Genomic DNA, 16,840 nt, shown 5'->3' with positions numbered 1-16,840 from the left:
TTTGTTGGTAATTTAGGTTTTTTGTTGACTTTCAAAAGATTTCAAAGATTTAAATCATAAGTAGAATACAATGTACAAAAACCTTCTATTGTAGGCTATTTAAATCACTATTAATCTCATGATTTTTTTTTTTTATTATTATTTATTTATTTTACATATAACTATAAATTCCTTCTGTTTTGTTTGGGTCATTTTTGACCAGTTTAAATGTTAAAAAACACTTTTTTGTCAAAAAATAAATAAATAAAATAAAATAAAAAATAAATAAAACTAACCTTAATCTTGTATTTGGTCAAAATGCCTTTGGATTCTCCACAACAATGAATAAATGAATAAGTAAATAAATATTATATATTAATATGAATTATTTTATTATGCATTATATCATATATCATACAGTATAACATATATCATATATCATATAATGTTATATTATGCTACTTGTTTGTATTCATGCAATGTCAGGGTGTTCTGGGTGGGTACTAGTGTGTTGCTTGGTGGCTGATAGGGCATTATTAAATGGTTGCAAGATGGTTGCCTTCTCTCTATGGCATCCTGTTCCTTAGATAGTTGTGGAACTCTTTGGAAAGGAAGTTTATAGGATTTTTCACAAATTTTTCATCTGCTGGTAAGACGTTTCTACTCGGAAATAAAAATGTTTTTGAATAAAAACCATGCATTAAAATATAAATTAAAAGTATTCTAATAAAAAAAAAATAAAAAAAATATATATATATATATATATATATATATACAATTATTTTTATTATTAATAATAATCATTATAACTTTTTCCAGATGAAATGCCAATGTAAATGTTTAGTGTAAAAAACAAGCCTATGTTTATAATCAAAGGGGTGGTGTGCTGTATGTTATGTCCTCTACCGGGTCTTTATTTAACCCAAACAAAACAGTTGTTTGGAATTTTCTCTAAAAATAAGGGATAAGTGAGCCAGTCATAGATTGATTCTGATTCTGATTCTGCAGTGTTGCCTCCGCAATTAATGCAATACATTTGCTATTAAGAAGGCCTTTATCCATCATTTAACAAGAGCCTACTGATGTGTGTATGCTAGCAAAGCTACTATGCTTTAGTAATGTTAATGTCAAATTCGGTTAATGTGTTAACTTGGTTCAATTTATCACTGTTAACATAATTAATCTCATAAATTAATGTGTTAACTTTAACAGCCCTAATATTCACATTTATATGTCAAGTATGTTCGCCTTGAGTGGTGTTTTGGGTTTGACCTGTTTCAAAGTTAGAAATGATACAGTAAAAGAGTCAAAATGTGGGTGTCTTTGCTTTGATGGGCTTTTGAGAATAACGGGAGAGCGAATGAAGGGGTGAGAAAGTGGGGGATGAGAGGAAGACACTGCTGTGATGGAGGTAGAGAAGGCGGGACTTCTCAGTTGGACCCGTCTTTGAAATGGATGCCTGGCCGTGGGGGAAATAGGGAAGAAAGGGTCTGATTCAAGGAAATACCAACAAGCTGTTCTTCATGGGAATCAGAGGAGGTCTGGAGAGGGGACTTAAACTACATTCAGCACTAACCAAACGCATGTGCCTCCGCTTTCAACTCCACGCGGTATACTTTGTTTTTTTGTCTATTAGCATTAGCAGCTCAGTGGGCCCAGTTAAATGAAGTCACCATTGCTACAGTGGTTTCTGTGGGGTTTAACTCTAATGAAAAGGCAGCGTTGTGGCTTGAAGTGAAAATGAATACAGAGTTCGAAAGCAGATATGAAGCAGCTTTAAAGTGGCCTTTAAAGATTTTGGCCAGTCTTAGGAAGAGCGGTTTCTCAAATCCTGGCACCCCAAACTTTATAGTTTTACTACAATTGGCAGTCTCCAGGAGATCTGGAGAAATGAAGATCTGGAATAATCTTTTAAGCTTCGCTTCAAGTCCTTTCTTCTCCCCAGTCACTGAAAGGGCTGTCGATAGTAGTATGTTTCACACTACATATTAAAAATAAAAACAGTTCCAAAGGAAAGTTTTGAGGAGGGGCATGTCCATATAATCTGGTTAATCACAATGCTAAGAGTATATAAACAACTATTTCAATTCACACCAGCAATTCCTGGAGCATCCCTCCTCCACCTTTATTTTCATAATTAGATCCATGGGGGCATTTTGCTGTAGAGTCCAGTTGCACACTAAAGCCCATTAATATCATATTGCCAGTAAAACCTGTTTAACTTATGCACAACTGCTTGTAAAACTATCTCAATTTAAAAGAAGTTTATGTTAAGTTACAGTAATTGTTTGATTTGATTCAAAAGAATCAGTTTGACCTATACGTTATACCAGTGACGTGCACTGACCTTAGCAGGGGCAGGGCTCTTAAAGGCACCTCCGCTTAAAAGGGCACCTTTACATTTGTGAAGGGCACCTTTAGATTTGTGAATGAAAGGGGCAGGGGTTTGCACCCCTGTAGCCCCTGTTCTGTGCATGTCAGTGCATGGCATGCTATTTCATAACATTTTCAAGACCAATTTCTCAAGCATAATGCTAAAATCAAGCAGAAATGACACAATTTACAGCATTCAGTCAAGGTGTGTGTCCCAATCCACTTCCTAGTAATTGCACTACCCAGGGGGTCAACCATTTCTAGAGCTGACAAAATTGTTCCAATGCCCTGAAACATACGTTCGCTCCCTAAAATTCCCAAAATGCAATGGGAAAACCCCATTGAGCTTCGGCTGTGCACTTTAATCATTTACCAGAAATGACATCATGCCCTTTCTCATGTTGTTTTAAGAGCAGGATGAGCGCAAATGTATATGTATAAAGACACAAATCCTTTTATATTTATTCATTCGTTCATTTATGTATGTTCTGCAATTTCATTTTTATTGTATTTGTTTAATGTCTGAATGCCATTATGTATGTACATTATCTATTTTGTGGATTTTGCATAATGGTCCTTTTTTAATATTGAAAACAAGATGCATAATGGCCAGTGTTGGGCAAGTTACTGTTTTCTTCAGGGGTCAGTAAGCGAATCTCCTGCTGTTTAGGCAACGCATCTTATACAGAGCACAAACCACTCTTACCAACAGCAGACAGCACAAGATGAGTCTCATTCTTGCATTCAAACACAGCTCAATGGAGCACAAATCCTAACGCAGGGATTCTTCAAACTACATTTAACTTGACACAGCAACCTAAGAATGGTATGTTTATGATGTGACACAACCAAAATGAGACACTCCAAAAGTGTCCGTCAGAGGCAGGTTTACATTGACGCATCCTTAGAAAAGTGCTTCTAATAAATCTGTCTGGGACTGATTGATGAATTAAATTGCAAAATTGCTGTGGACTGTAGGCCAGTGATTGGCTTAAGTTGAATAATTTAGAAATAAACAATATATTTGATTCTAATGCCACTTTATGTACAGACTTATCAATGCTTTACTCATCTGCCACAATAATGTAATATATTTTAATTATGATAATCATTTATTTTTTTAAATATAACTATTTTATTTATAATTATATAAATATAACTTTTTATAATTATTTAATCATTATATATTGAATTGTTATTTGAAGGGCTTATAATATGGAGCAGAATGAGACACGGCCATGGATATCAAATCATTAGTGTTTCAAGGGATCATTTCCGCCTGTCGTTTTTACGGGATGACAGCTGACCCTGAGCGACTAACACCAGGGCTCTAGCAACACAGATGGATACATACTAACAAAACTGAGATAGAAAAGTGCAGGATAACTTGATGTGCAAAAAATGGATCCCTACTTGCTCAGCTTCATAATAGTAGTTTTATTAATGTGGTCAAGATCTTTGGCTATGCTCCCCAGAGGATGCACCTTGGGCTTTGAGTGCTAATCTCTGAGGTTATCAGTTCACCTTGCTTCCAATCAGAACCATCTGAGACTCACTCACTTACTTGCCATCCTTCTCTATTAAGCAATGACACATCTTATACTTGACTGCTTAGTAACCTAGTTTTTGTTAGGTGAAAATGCTGCAGTAAATACTGTGTTTTCACCTAAAATCCAGTTCACTGTTAGATATGTGGTTGCATGTGTTTACTTCAGGGTAGAAATCTTGTGTACATTTCATATAAGGCTTGCAAAATGCCATGTCACACAAAGAGAGCCTATACACCCTCCCCCTTACTGAGTGATTTCCCAAGGGCTGATTCAGGGGTCACATAAAGGCCATCTCTAGCTGACCCTAAGCTTCTGTTTACCTGTTCACTGCCCTGACTTAAAGACAACATGAAATTAAAATTAACCCCTTTTACTCTCTTAATAAATCTGGTCTTATTGTGCTTAATTCTTACAGTATGTGTGCATTATTCTAAAGATCCAACAATATAGTGTGTCTGGTTTGAATTAGAACATCTCTCGATACTTAAATCCATATTTCCAATTTTTATGTATATAATTCTCAAATTTCTTTGTCTAGTATGTAGCAACCATTATCTTGGCTGCCTAACTGAATTTTCCGACCTAATTCCCTGCTGGCCACCCTGAAAGGGAGCTGCCCAATTAGAAGGTGCTGCTAAATAAGAATGGAGGCTCATTCTCGTTGTAAGAGCCCAGATGGTAATACAGGCTTACCTGTCTCCACAGGCCTCCTGAGAGGAGCTTGTGATAGTAGAGCAGCCCACAGCCAATTTATCTACCCCTCATTGGGTTGCATGTACTGCTGGTAAAACGCACCCTGAAACTTTCATGTTCTCTCACCTGGAAGTTTATTAGGAAAGTCTGTATTTGGCAGCTGGGGCAAGCCGGGACATGCCACTGATGCACAATAGGGTTATCAGTTGCATTTGGCACCAAATTAAAATAATAGAAATATGAGTCACCAACATAATCTCTTTCAGTTGTTTGTAGCGTGCCGAGAGCTGATGAGTGATCAAAATGAATAATCGAGCAAGGCCACAAATAATCAATCAATGATATGATTTTCTGCTGCCTCAGTGGTAGAAGACGGAGTCACGACAGGTGGGCGAGCAGGTTCCAGGCACATTTACAATGGTCAGACAGTAATAAGCATTTGTGTTTGTTATTCCATATTTCAGCCAAGACCAATCTTGACTAAAATTTTTGACTAGATTTTGCCATCTGTGACAATTTTGAGGAATAGTAAAATATTTGTTTTCAAGGCAAAATCGGCAGTCTTTGATCACTAAGTGTGACATGTTCACTGACATCTGATTAATTGTCTTTGTTGCAATTAATGAGTTTAGAGAAGCATGGTTGTTTGTAAGAGTAGTATGGTAGTATGCGGGACCCGAGAAACCATCGGGTGTCAGCCGGGGGTTGGGTCAGTTTTTCAAATATAACTTTGTGATTGGGCCAGGTCGGGTTTGTAATTAATGAAAAAATAATTAGTCCTACGTTACTTTTTCACACACGTACTCATACTCATTGACCTGCGCAAACTTAAGAGTTAGGGGCTGTTCACACCAAATGTGTTTTCTTCATGTCTTTTTAATTGTTTTTCTACTTAAACTCTTGCTGGACGGTCTTTGACTATTGCACAGCGTCTTGCGCGGGATCGTCGTAATTTTTAGACAGTGTCAATTTAGAAAGAACATTTATTTTTAAAAAGGCATCTTATGACATCTGCATTCCATTTCATTCATTGTGCTGCTGCATCTAGCTTGTTTTAAATGCAGGTGTCTCAAAAATTCGATGTTCAGAAGAAGTTTAGACTGCAAAGAGGACTTCATGTGACTGTTACAGGATACTGTTAAGGCCAAAATACTCAACTAAGTGAACACAGGTAAAAGCTCTTGGCCATCACATTGCCAACATATGGTCTGGTTGAACATGCTTAATGTGCGTTTTTATGTTACAGTGGCGGGAACAAACCTCAAGGGGGTGATAGAGTTACCTTCAAACGTCTGTGTCATTTAAATTGGCTCTGGTGTACTGAGGGGCTGCCAAACCTTATTAAAACTAAGTATGTTTACTGTTACTATACTGTTACGAATGTTGCCAACGGTGCTTACATAAAAATGCAGCCTACTGCAACAAATTTAGTTGCTTTGAGAAGAAATTCTAAAAATTAAATTGGACAGTACCGGTCAGGTCAGGTCGGTTTGTGTCACGCGGTCTCGGGTGCTTAATTTTAAGGCCTGTGCAGACCTCGATGCTGCACTACACAGATTTTTGTTCAATCAAATGCTCTAGAAAGAAAGAAAGTCCCTGCCCCTGCAACCAACCAGTGTGATAAAACTAAAGCCTATTAGTTATTTAAAAAAATGGGGATAAGTCTTCAATATGTCCTGGCCTAACTTCCAGTTTTAGAAGGGAATATGTCAATACTGGGCTGAAAATACAGGGCAGCGTTCACTGAGCAATTTCAAGGGGTCTTTAAGGCTCAAGGTTATCTCTTTCCAAAGGCACAGTGATTGAGACAGTCTGAGTGGGCTATTTTTCACCAGCCTGGCCCTGTCTGATTTGGCCAAGTCTGTGACAGTGAGAAATGTCCTCTTCCAGCTGTGTTTAAGCATGCACAAGCTGTCGCCAATCAGTGTAACTCCCCATGTGTTTCAGAGGCAAGGTGACCTGCCACGTTATGAACTCATCAACCAACAGGACAAAAGATGAGTGAATGGTTGCAGCCACCCATGCATATTGCGGTTGCCTTGGAAACCAGCTGCTCAGCAGGAATGTTGGAAGTAACTATGCACTGGGGGCCAGAGGGTTACCGAGGGGACTGATTTACACCCCATCCAGAAATGGAGATTAAGCCCTTTGAGAATGTAACGGACTGCTTAGTGCCACAGGTCAACACAAACTGAGCTGTTAGTATTGCAACTTCACTATAGAGCTGACGGTGCAGTTTTCCAACATGGAAAAGTCTCTGTTGGGCTAAGAAAAGGGGGAGGACTGTCAGTGGGTTGGCTTGGAGGAGAAACAGTTCCTAATTTGTGCTGCCCGTTTCCGCAAAGACCATTCTACCCGCCCGGCTTCCATTGCACGCTGCAAGTCAAGCATGTATTTTCCACAGCATGAATGAGGCCAAATGGTCTTCAGTAAAGACTATTAGACTAATTCAAGTGATTTAACAGACTCTCCCCCCTTTAGGGTTTGGAAGAAGCTAATGCAACCTAAGTAAGGTTTCTTATTTGCACCTAATCCCTGTAATTTTAAATCCATCAATCTAATTCATATTTCGTGAGATCCTCTCCCTCAGGCCATAGAGTTCATTGAGCAAGGATATGCATTTCCAGAACCCGACTGTAAATAAATCACACCAGCTATGTTCGGAACGGGATACTAGCATACAGCATACTGTGTAGTATGCACTGCATACTGCCTACTAAGGATGTGACACAGACAGAACACATTATGGAACAATTGATTGATTGTTACTTTATTGTCCACTACTGTGGAAGTTTATCTTTGGCTTTTCACAAAAACAAACAGAAAAACACATTATTATCAAATTACATAAAATAAGAAAAATGTCATGTAAAACAAAAGTCCGCAGTTAAAATTGCACAAACTGATGCAATTTTAACTGCGCCATTTGACAATTTGATGTCCAGTTATCTGTTTGCTTTTAGGTCACTATCAGTGAAAGTGGATATAAAAAAATTTATTTTGCACTTTGAGCCAATTTTACGTAAAAATGTATTAGCTCTTGGCAGTATGAATAATGAGGTAAGAAGGCGTTAGATGTTAAAAATGGATGAAATTCAGGTTGAGTAAATTGTATTGTGGAGTGTAGTATTCTGCATAGTGTACTATAGTTAGTGTATAGCAGGGTCAGAAATGAATGGGTGCTCGGGGGAAAAATGCCCCCCAAATTTATTTAATATACAAAAAAAATAAAGTAATGAATTCTTGTTTTTTATTTGTAATATCTAATATACTGTAGTCTTAATATTCTGTTTTAGTCCTAGTTAAACATACTATGGCATAAAATAGGCAAGGCAAGGCAACTTTATTTAAATAGCAAATTTCATACACAATGGTAATTCAAAGTGCTTTAAAATAAAATAATAAAGAAAATACAAGATACATAATATCAATTTTAAAACCAATTTAGAACAAGAAATGAGAATAATAATAAAATATGTGTTGATATTGATTTAATTCTTAAGGTAAGAGTTAATAAATTCTCAATGTTGAGAATTTGTATTAATGAAATTAAAATGCTATTTCAAACATAGACACTCTCAGGGCTCTCAATGTCTCTCTTTGGCTTTGAGAACAGGGGTACAAAACCAATGGCTTACTCAACACTTTATGATTAATAGTATTATCAAGTTCGCTTGGTGCCTTAATATACTCTCAGTAACAAGAAGCGAAGCCTTCTAAATCATCCTAAAACAGCACTGGGCGTTAGTCCAAATGTCAGTGACTCTAGACTTTAGGTATAGCGGAGACGTGTGGTATACAGAGAGCTTGACCCACACAGACATAAACATGGCAAGTGATAGCATGCAGAGCTGCAGGCAAGAGATTAAGATGGTGATTGCCGCAGGGAAGGAAATGAGGTGGCCAAAGACCACGCCACATGTTAATCCTCTCTCTCCCGGCTCGCAGTCTGGCCGCCCCGGTTCCCATCTACATCTCGCAGGCATGAATGGGAACTGATCTGGTGTTCTCTAAGCTAGAGCGCTGCATGTTTTTTCAATTGTGCTGATTAGACAGGCTGGCTCCTAATAAAGGTAGTCCTGGTCTAAATGACAGGTCTAATTTCACATACTCTGATGGAATGCCACATGCCTGTGGAAAAGCATGGCACAGCCCAGGCCTGAGTCATTTAGATCCATCTAGATTCATTCCATTTCCTGTGAATATTAAGTGCGCCACAGAGCTGATATCTGATTAGGGTTCTTGGGGGAATTGTTTGTAATTGGTTTGGGTGTAATCTCATTTCACAGCACCTTGTGGGGAGGCAAATGTTTTCACAAATTTATCTGCATAATTTGCAGAGGTGTTAATCAAGTTTGAAGATACCTGCTGGCAAGATAAAGCAAAGAATGGCTTGTTCTACATTACATCACTGAGGAATTGTGTGTACATGATATTGCTCAACATTCTTTTATTGTGAAATGGATAGTTCTGAAAATTAAAAAAAAGCTTCAGTTTTGAAGCTGTTGTAAAATAAATCAATAAGCAATAAGAGACTATATTTTTTTTTAACCATAGATAAGAGATGTTCTTACCCATTTAGAAACAGAGCTCTGAAACAAACTCACTTCACTTTGCAAGCACATGACGCATGAAATATGGAAATAAACTGGTTAATAATGAAGGATGATTTGGAGTTAAACAACAAAATGCTTTTTCTTGGTCCTGGTGGTCATTGTTGTATATTTTTCTGACATGGTGCATTGTGTGGTGGTGTTTTTAATCTGGGGAAATGCCCGTAGAAAAAAAAAATGTCATTGTTTTTTCACCCATCGAAAAGTATAATTCAAATTTGTTAATAAACTAATTAAACTTCATTTTAAAACATTTAGAGTCATATTTATGTGTATGTATTGAGGATATGCTTAAATGTGTTGTTGCCTTGAAGCAACATTATGCAGCAGTGGAATGGATATAGCTCACCTGTCCAGTGATGTCACCCATGCAGCCATTATAGAGAATAATGCAGTTGTTAGTTGTAGTTTGTATTATCCATTATTAAACTATCTAACTTTTTTTAGTATTTGCTTAACATTTTAGTTTAAGTTAGATGAAAACTTACCTACGAGACAATTCTATTCAGTTGTGTCATATACCCGATAGTGTACAGTCTATTAAACTAATATTTTAGTATTCTAATATCCCCCCCCAAAAATTATAGTCAGTCATTTTCACTTAAAATATTTAAATAAATACAAACCTGTCTTTGATTAATTTTTTTTTCATTGTCGCACCATGTTGCCTCCAAGCAACATACTGAAAATTATTATATTGAATTATTAGTTTTCTAATTTTGTATTTGATTTTAGTAATGAGGTCCATTTTATGCAAGAAAAGTGAATCAAAACATTTGGTAACACTTTACAATAAGGTTTTTGTTAACATTAGTTAATGCATTAGGTATCATGAACCAACAATGAATAATAAATATTTTTACAGCACTTATTAATCTTTGTAAATGTTAATAAATGTAAATAATGTAAATATATTTGATTATAATAATAATGTTTGTAAATGTAATAAATTTAAATGTTGTAAAAGTATTGTTCATTGTTAGTTAATGTTAACTAATGTTGTTAGCTAATGTTAACAAATGGAACCTTATTGTAAAGTGTTACCAAACCATTGTACATTGTTACTTCATGTTAGTTCATAATGCATTGACTAATGTTAACATATAAAACTTATTTTAAAATGTATTAGTTTTTGCAGAAATTAACATTGAAAAGATTAATAAGCACTGTCAAAGTATTGTTCATTGTTAGATCACATAATTTAGTTAACTAGTGTTAATGAATGCAGCTATATTGTAACCGTACTGTAACCGCACTGTGTAGTGTTTTACAGATGACGTACAATAGAGGGTTAATGTGGTAATATCACAATAATAAACTGTTTCTCGTGGCTTATTGTTTATTAACAGCTTCAAAATGCACAGCATGAAATGGCTAATTAATTTTTATAATATACAGCAAAATGATAAAAGACAATAATGTTTAATTAATAATGAAATGTAATAATAATAAAAGTCACAACTAGATTTTTGAACTTTCTGAAGAAAATGTGAATGGTGCCTGCCCATGCAAAACTCTCCTCCATGATGCTAGGGTGCTGTGCAGTTGCTAAGGTGTTCTGAGTGTTTTTCAGCATGTTGCGATGCGGTCTCTAGAGTATTCCAGGTGGTTGTAAGGGCATTGCTAGGTGGCATAAGTCTCTCTGGTCCCTAGATATGGCAGGGGATCCATCTTCAGTGTAAGTCTATGTTGTTAGTCTAATTGCTTAGAAAAGCAATAGCACCTCTCCTCAATTTAATGTATCATTCTTGTCCCTAGCACAAACAGTGAGGAATGAGTTACGTGCTTATGTTTAACACTAAGGATAACACCTATGTATTAGCGACAGTATAGTAATAGCAATGCTTGCCTTTGCAAACACCTCTAATAACTAAAACAATAAAAACTCACAGTTATAATCATTAATATAACATTCATGAGGGCTCACTCCATGTTGGAATGTTTTGTTTACGCGTCATGAATTTTCTTTAAACTCATAGTTCCACGTAGGCTAGCATTTGACCAAATGTAGGACCATTCACCAGACAGATGGTTCCTCTGTTCTTCACCTCCACACTCTCTTCTCAGCTCGCGCTCAGGTTAGAAAGCAAGACCTGAGCCTCAGACACATGCCAAATGAAGATCCACTGCCATAATATTTGTCTTTACACCCAAAGCTTCCTGAAGCCTTTGTAAAGGATCAGAGCAGAGGTGTCATCTGTATGGCACATTAAAGACCTCTGGCTGTTTACTTGTTGTCAGATGGGAAGGCAGGGTGAGAAAAACCAGGCTTGTCCTGCTGTTCAGCACCACGCAACCAAAGGGAAGTAGACCATTATTGGTGACCCCCTAACAAGGGTACAATCAGGATTCAACAATTAACATATATACCGCAGTTAAAACACAAGGAAGGCCTGGAATTGGGGCTCAGCAATGAAGCAGATGTGCTTGAAGAAAATAACATGAAAACAAGTGGCATTTGTAGCACAACTGATGGAACATGGTGCCAACAACAGCAAGATTGTGGGTTCGATTCCCTGGAAATACACATACCGATAATGTGTATTTGTATGCATACCTGGAATGTAAGTTGATTCTAATAGAGGTGTATGCCAAAAAAAAAAAAAACCCTAATGAAAGTGTTATAATTACATATGCCTTTATTATTTAAGTGTTTTGAAAGAGCAGTAAACAGTTTAAAATTAGAAAATAATTATAAATGCATAAAAAGTCAATAAGAATGGATAAATGAAAGCTGTGCAAATATAGATCTACCTTTTTTATTTAAAAATGCATTTTCTACGCAGTTGTTTTCAGAGTGGTTGGCCAGTATAATTAACATGTATGGTCACCTTCAGTGAGGCAGAGTAAATGGGTAAAAAATAATGTACTGGAGATTATTATCTGGATGCTGGCAAAACTATCTATTTTCAGCTGTAATGACATGCCCATCAAAGCTATAACCTGGCAACAAACCACTGTATGATTTTACAATATGATTATTAGAAAGGAAAACACTGGCAATCATTTTGCACCTAAATGCAATATGGCTTCTGTTGACTCAAATGTATTTAGTTGTTTGTAGTCTGAACATCAACAAAAAAGAAAAAGAAAAGAAAAATGTGTCAGATTGTACAAGTCTGCAAGCAGTACTGTCTTTAGCTGTGTCCTAATACACTCATTTCCGCTGACTTTTCCCCATATAGTGAACTGTGTGGCATCTGCTTTACAGTGAATAGTGAATGAGTATGTTGGGGTGCTTAAACAAATAGAGTAATGTTTTCATTGTGCCACAGTGTTTACAGTTTTTGGGTAAATCAACCTACGAATGGCTTACTTATTCTGTAATTGTCTCTGCATATTTATATGGGATATGAGTATTTTATCTCTGAAAAAATTACTTCACTCAACTGAACATGTCTGTCAGATCAAATATTAAGACTGATTTCTTCAGTTCAGCTCTTTGGTGAAATGTCCATGTGGTATCATTTATTGTTTGCAAATCACATGACATTGCTTTTGAGTGTAATATTTTTTAAATTAAGCAATAGCAATTTGTTGAAATGAGTGTGTTCATAAAACCAGCTCTGTTCTTGTGGGAATTGAAAGCACAAATAAGTCAGTAACCATGGTTTCTGGTGGCTTAATATTCCAGGGGTGCCATAGTGACGGACAGATGAACACTAATTCTGAGCTCGGTAGAAGGTGTGGATAGCATGTTTACACAACCTGTCACTTACTGCCCGCCGAGCCTCTCACTTTCTGCAACAGCAGGCGTCCCTGCTGAAATGGTTCTTATTAGCACTCACGGAGAAGTGCTCATGTGAGACGAGACATGCCTTTGCTTTCTTTAGTAACATAGAGCCACCATACACAGGGGAGAGCAGAGAAAGAGGTTTCTAAGGAAAAACAAACATCTGGTTATTAAAATGACATCAGCCCACAGCATGTTTGACCTTCAAATAAATATTTTACCATTATTCTGTCTTCTGTGTCCAGAATACAGATTCAAAAGTCAATTGAAACTGGCAATCAGGGTTTTATTTTCAAGCCAAATGCAATCCTTCTTCAAAAAGCTCCTATTGTTTCTATATTTTCTCTATGTACATCGAGTGCGTTTACATGCATGTTCCTAAATTGATTATGCTTATTAAGCCGGCATTGTATACACGTGTAAACACCTTAAATAGTTTGCTTTTATCAGGGTAAGGCTATAAATGGTTTAATCATAAACAGATTAGCACACATAGATTGTTGCTTATTCGCCCGTTTTCGCTCTGTGCGTAAACATCTGTACCAGAGTTCTTACCGGCTTCTCCAATGTGCACACAGGTTTCTTGTGTTGTCAATTTTTTTGAATTTGCTGATTTTTGAATAAGCTGACTTTTTTCGCTTAGCCGCATTGCCAACGTGCGGTCTGGTTAAACATGCTCAAGGGGGCGATAGAGTTACGTTCAAATGTTTCTGCCATTAAACTGAAGTTGGCTTGAAAGGGAAAGCTCACCATAAAAGCGAATAATTCACACTAATCTTGCTATAGCGCCCCTTGAGGCAATATTTGCATTGTGTTGTGAATTGCGGTCTAACACATTTTTGAATGCAACAACTCATAAAATCAAGCTTGCGTAGCTAAAAGCACCTGTGTTTACATACTTGTGGTCTTTATTTAGTTTACAGACACTTTTTATCCAACACAGCTTACAAATGAGGAATACTTTTGCGTGATTCTACCAGAGTCTGGTTCAAACCCAAGAAGACATTCATCCATTGGATTTTAAGGCCAACACCTTAACCACTTGGTTGAAATCCTCACTGTGTTATGTTAAAAATCCCTTTGTTTCATTTACAGGGTATTTAATGGCCATGTGAGAAACTAGTTTTGTTTTTAACACATGTACTGTATTCCATTCACAATTCACAGATCAACCAGTAGTGGGATTCAAATCCACACAGACATACAACAATTGGATCTTATATTCAATGCCTTAACCACTCAACCATCCTGGTTTCTATGTTTTACCCCTTATCCCTTTCTTTCTTTAACAGTGTACTTCAGAAACACTTTGAAAAACCAATTCGTTGATAACCAAATCTACCCCCAAAGCAACATTTCTTCATTCCAATTAAAATTCTCATAGCTTTACCAGGAGTGGGGTTGAACCCATGAAGACATGTGTCCATTGGAGCTTCAGTCCAACACCAAACCACTCGGGCATTGTTTAATGCCAAAAGCCCCTTTGTTTCTTTCACACTATACTTCAGGGCCACTTTGAGAAACTACTTTGTTGATAACAAAGTCTACATACAAAGCAGCATTACTGTATTCCATTTAAAATTCACCTTCTACCAAATCTGTATAATCAAATTACCTGCAGAGTAGCATTACTTTATTTAAAATCCTCATAGCTCTACCAGAAGTGGGGTTCGAACTCACGAGGGCATGTATCCATTGGATCTTAAACCCAATGCCTTTTTTTTATGGAAAAGTATGCAAAAAAATGTCCTACTCCCTTAAAGGTATTAATGAAATAAGTGTCCTGAGATATCTCACCAGTTGTAGAACAAAAATATGTCCGCGGACCGCAGCCATTGACACTTTTCACCTGTCAATCATTTTGCTTGTTCTCATAGTGTTGTCTTTGAAGCGGATCACTGAGGCTGTGATTCATAATCTTTGTCAGTTGAGGGCATTATTGTGCCACTGGTGAATTTGACAGCCACAGGAAAAAACAATGCTGATCTTTTGCTCAGTTTTGGTCTCAAAAGATCTTTTGGGGGGCAGGATTTTGGAATGAGGGGGTGAGGCTAATTCAACGGCTCAGTCACGTGAAAGCTTCAGAACGCTAAAATTGCTTACCTTTAACCCCTCGGCCATCCTGGTAATTTTCTGAATGATGAGAGATCCATTTGTTTCTTCAACAGGGTTCTTCAGAACCACTTTAAGAATGTAATTTGTTTCTCTGTTAATAGACCACATCTGTTCCATTTAAAATTTGCAACACTCTACCAGGAGTGGGGTTCAAACTCACGAGGACATGTGTCCACTAGAGCTTAAGTCCAACACGTTAACCACTCTGCCATCCTGGTCAGCTTAAAAAAAGCACATAGCAAAACTAGTTTTTTGTTTCACAATTATTATGCTGATCAAAAACCACTACCATAATAACAATAAACAATGGCATCCACTCATATTATCGCTTTGTGCATTGCATGCCACATGTTTACTATAACTTCTTCCATCAGTAGTGCGGGATTCACATGTGATAAATGTAAGGAATTAGTCAGACTGACAGAGAAGTTTAATGAGTTAGAGACATGCATCCGAACACTAGTGGAGATCAGTGAGAAAGACAAGCCGGTAGATACTGTTATGTATGCGGGTAGTACAGCAAGCAACACACACATTTTGATTCTGGATGTAGAGCCCCCTCAGCAGGGTGTTTGGGTGACGTTTCGGCAGCATACTCGTAGGGCAAAGCGACACCACTCTCCTGTTCCTGTTAGGATTTCCAATCGATTCTCCCCACATAGTGATGCACCCACTGAGAATCATTTTGAAAGTGCCCTTGTTATTGTTGACTCTGTTGTAAGGAACATGGAAAAAAGTCTCCAGCCACTATGGTTAAATGCATTTCCGGTACCAGAGCATCTGACATCAGTTCAAATTTACAAGTGCTGGCTAATGGCACAAACGATGTCTGGCTTCGCCAGTCGGAGATCACTAAAGATAATGTTAAAGAGGTGTGTGAACTTGTCAGACACTGTAATATGCTCTGGCCACCTTCCTGCTCATCATGGTGATGAGGTTTATAGTAGATTAGTGTCATTGAATGGCTGGATGTCTGAGTGGTGTCTGGAGAATAGCATAGGATTCATAGACAATTGGAATAGGTTTTGGGAAAGACCTGACCTGCTAAAGAGAGATGGACTCCATTCCTCCAGGGAAGGTGCCATTTTGCTCTCCAGTAATATGGCTCATAGTCTAAATAGTGATAGTATTTGACTAACTGGGGCCCAGGTCATGAAGCAGACAAACTGGCTAATCCGAATGTCTGCTAGCTGCCTTGAGACATCACACAGGTCACATAAACTACAACACATAGAGAATGAATCACCTATATATAATATAGAAACTGTGTCTGTTCCCCGAACTACCAAACACAAAACCCTCATTAAGTTATTTAGAAAAAATTGGATTGATGTCAAACATGAAAATAACAACAACAAAAAACTGAAGATAAACATCATATAAAGGTAGGACTACTAAACATTAGATTGCTTTCATCCAAATCACTAATTGTAAATGAAATTATTACAGTTCATAGTTTGGATTCACTCTGTTTGACTGAAACCTGGATTAAAACAGATGAATATATTAGTTTAAATGAGTCTACTCCCTCTGGTTATTGTTATAAAAATGAGCCTCATCTGAAAGGTTGAGGAAGAGGTGTTGCTACAATTTACAGTGATATTTACAGTGTTACTCAAAGGACTGGATATAAGTTTAATTATTTTGTACTGATAAAGCTTAATGTGACATCATCAGATATAAATAAAAAATCTTTGTTGTCTTTTGTTCTTGCAACAGTATATAGACCACCAGGGCATTATTCTGAATTCCTTCGAGAATTTGCTGATTTTCTGTCAGATCTA

Source organism: Myxocyprinus asiaticus, chromosome 20 (genome assembly GCF_019703515.2).
Source record: "Myxocyprinus asiaticus isolate MX2 ecotype Aquarium Trade chromosome 20, UBuf_Myxa_2, whole genome shotgun sequence".
Taxonomy (NCBI): Eukaryota; Metazoa; Chordata; class Actinopteri; order Cypriniformes; family Catostomidae; genus Myxocyprinus; species Myxocyprinus asiaticus.
This window is presented reverse-complemented; position numbering follows the sequence as displayed.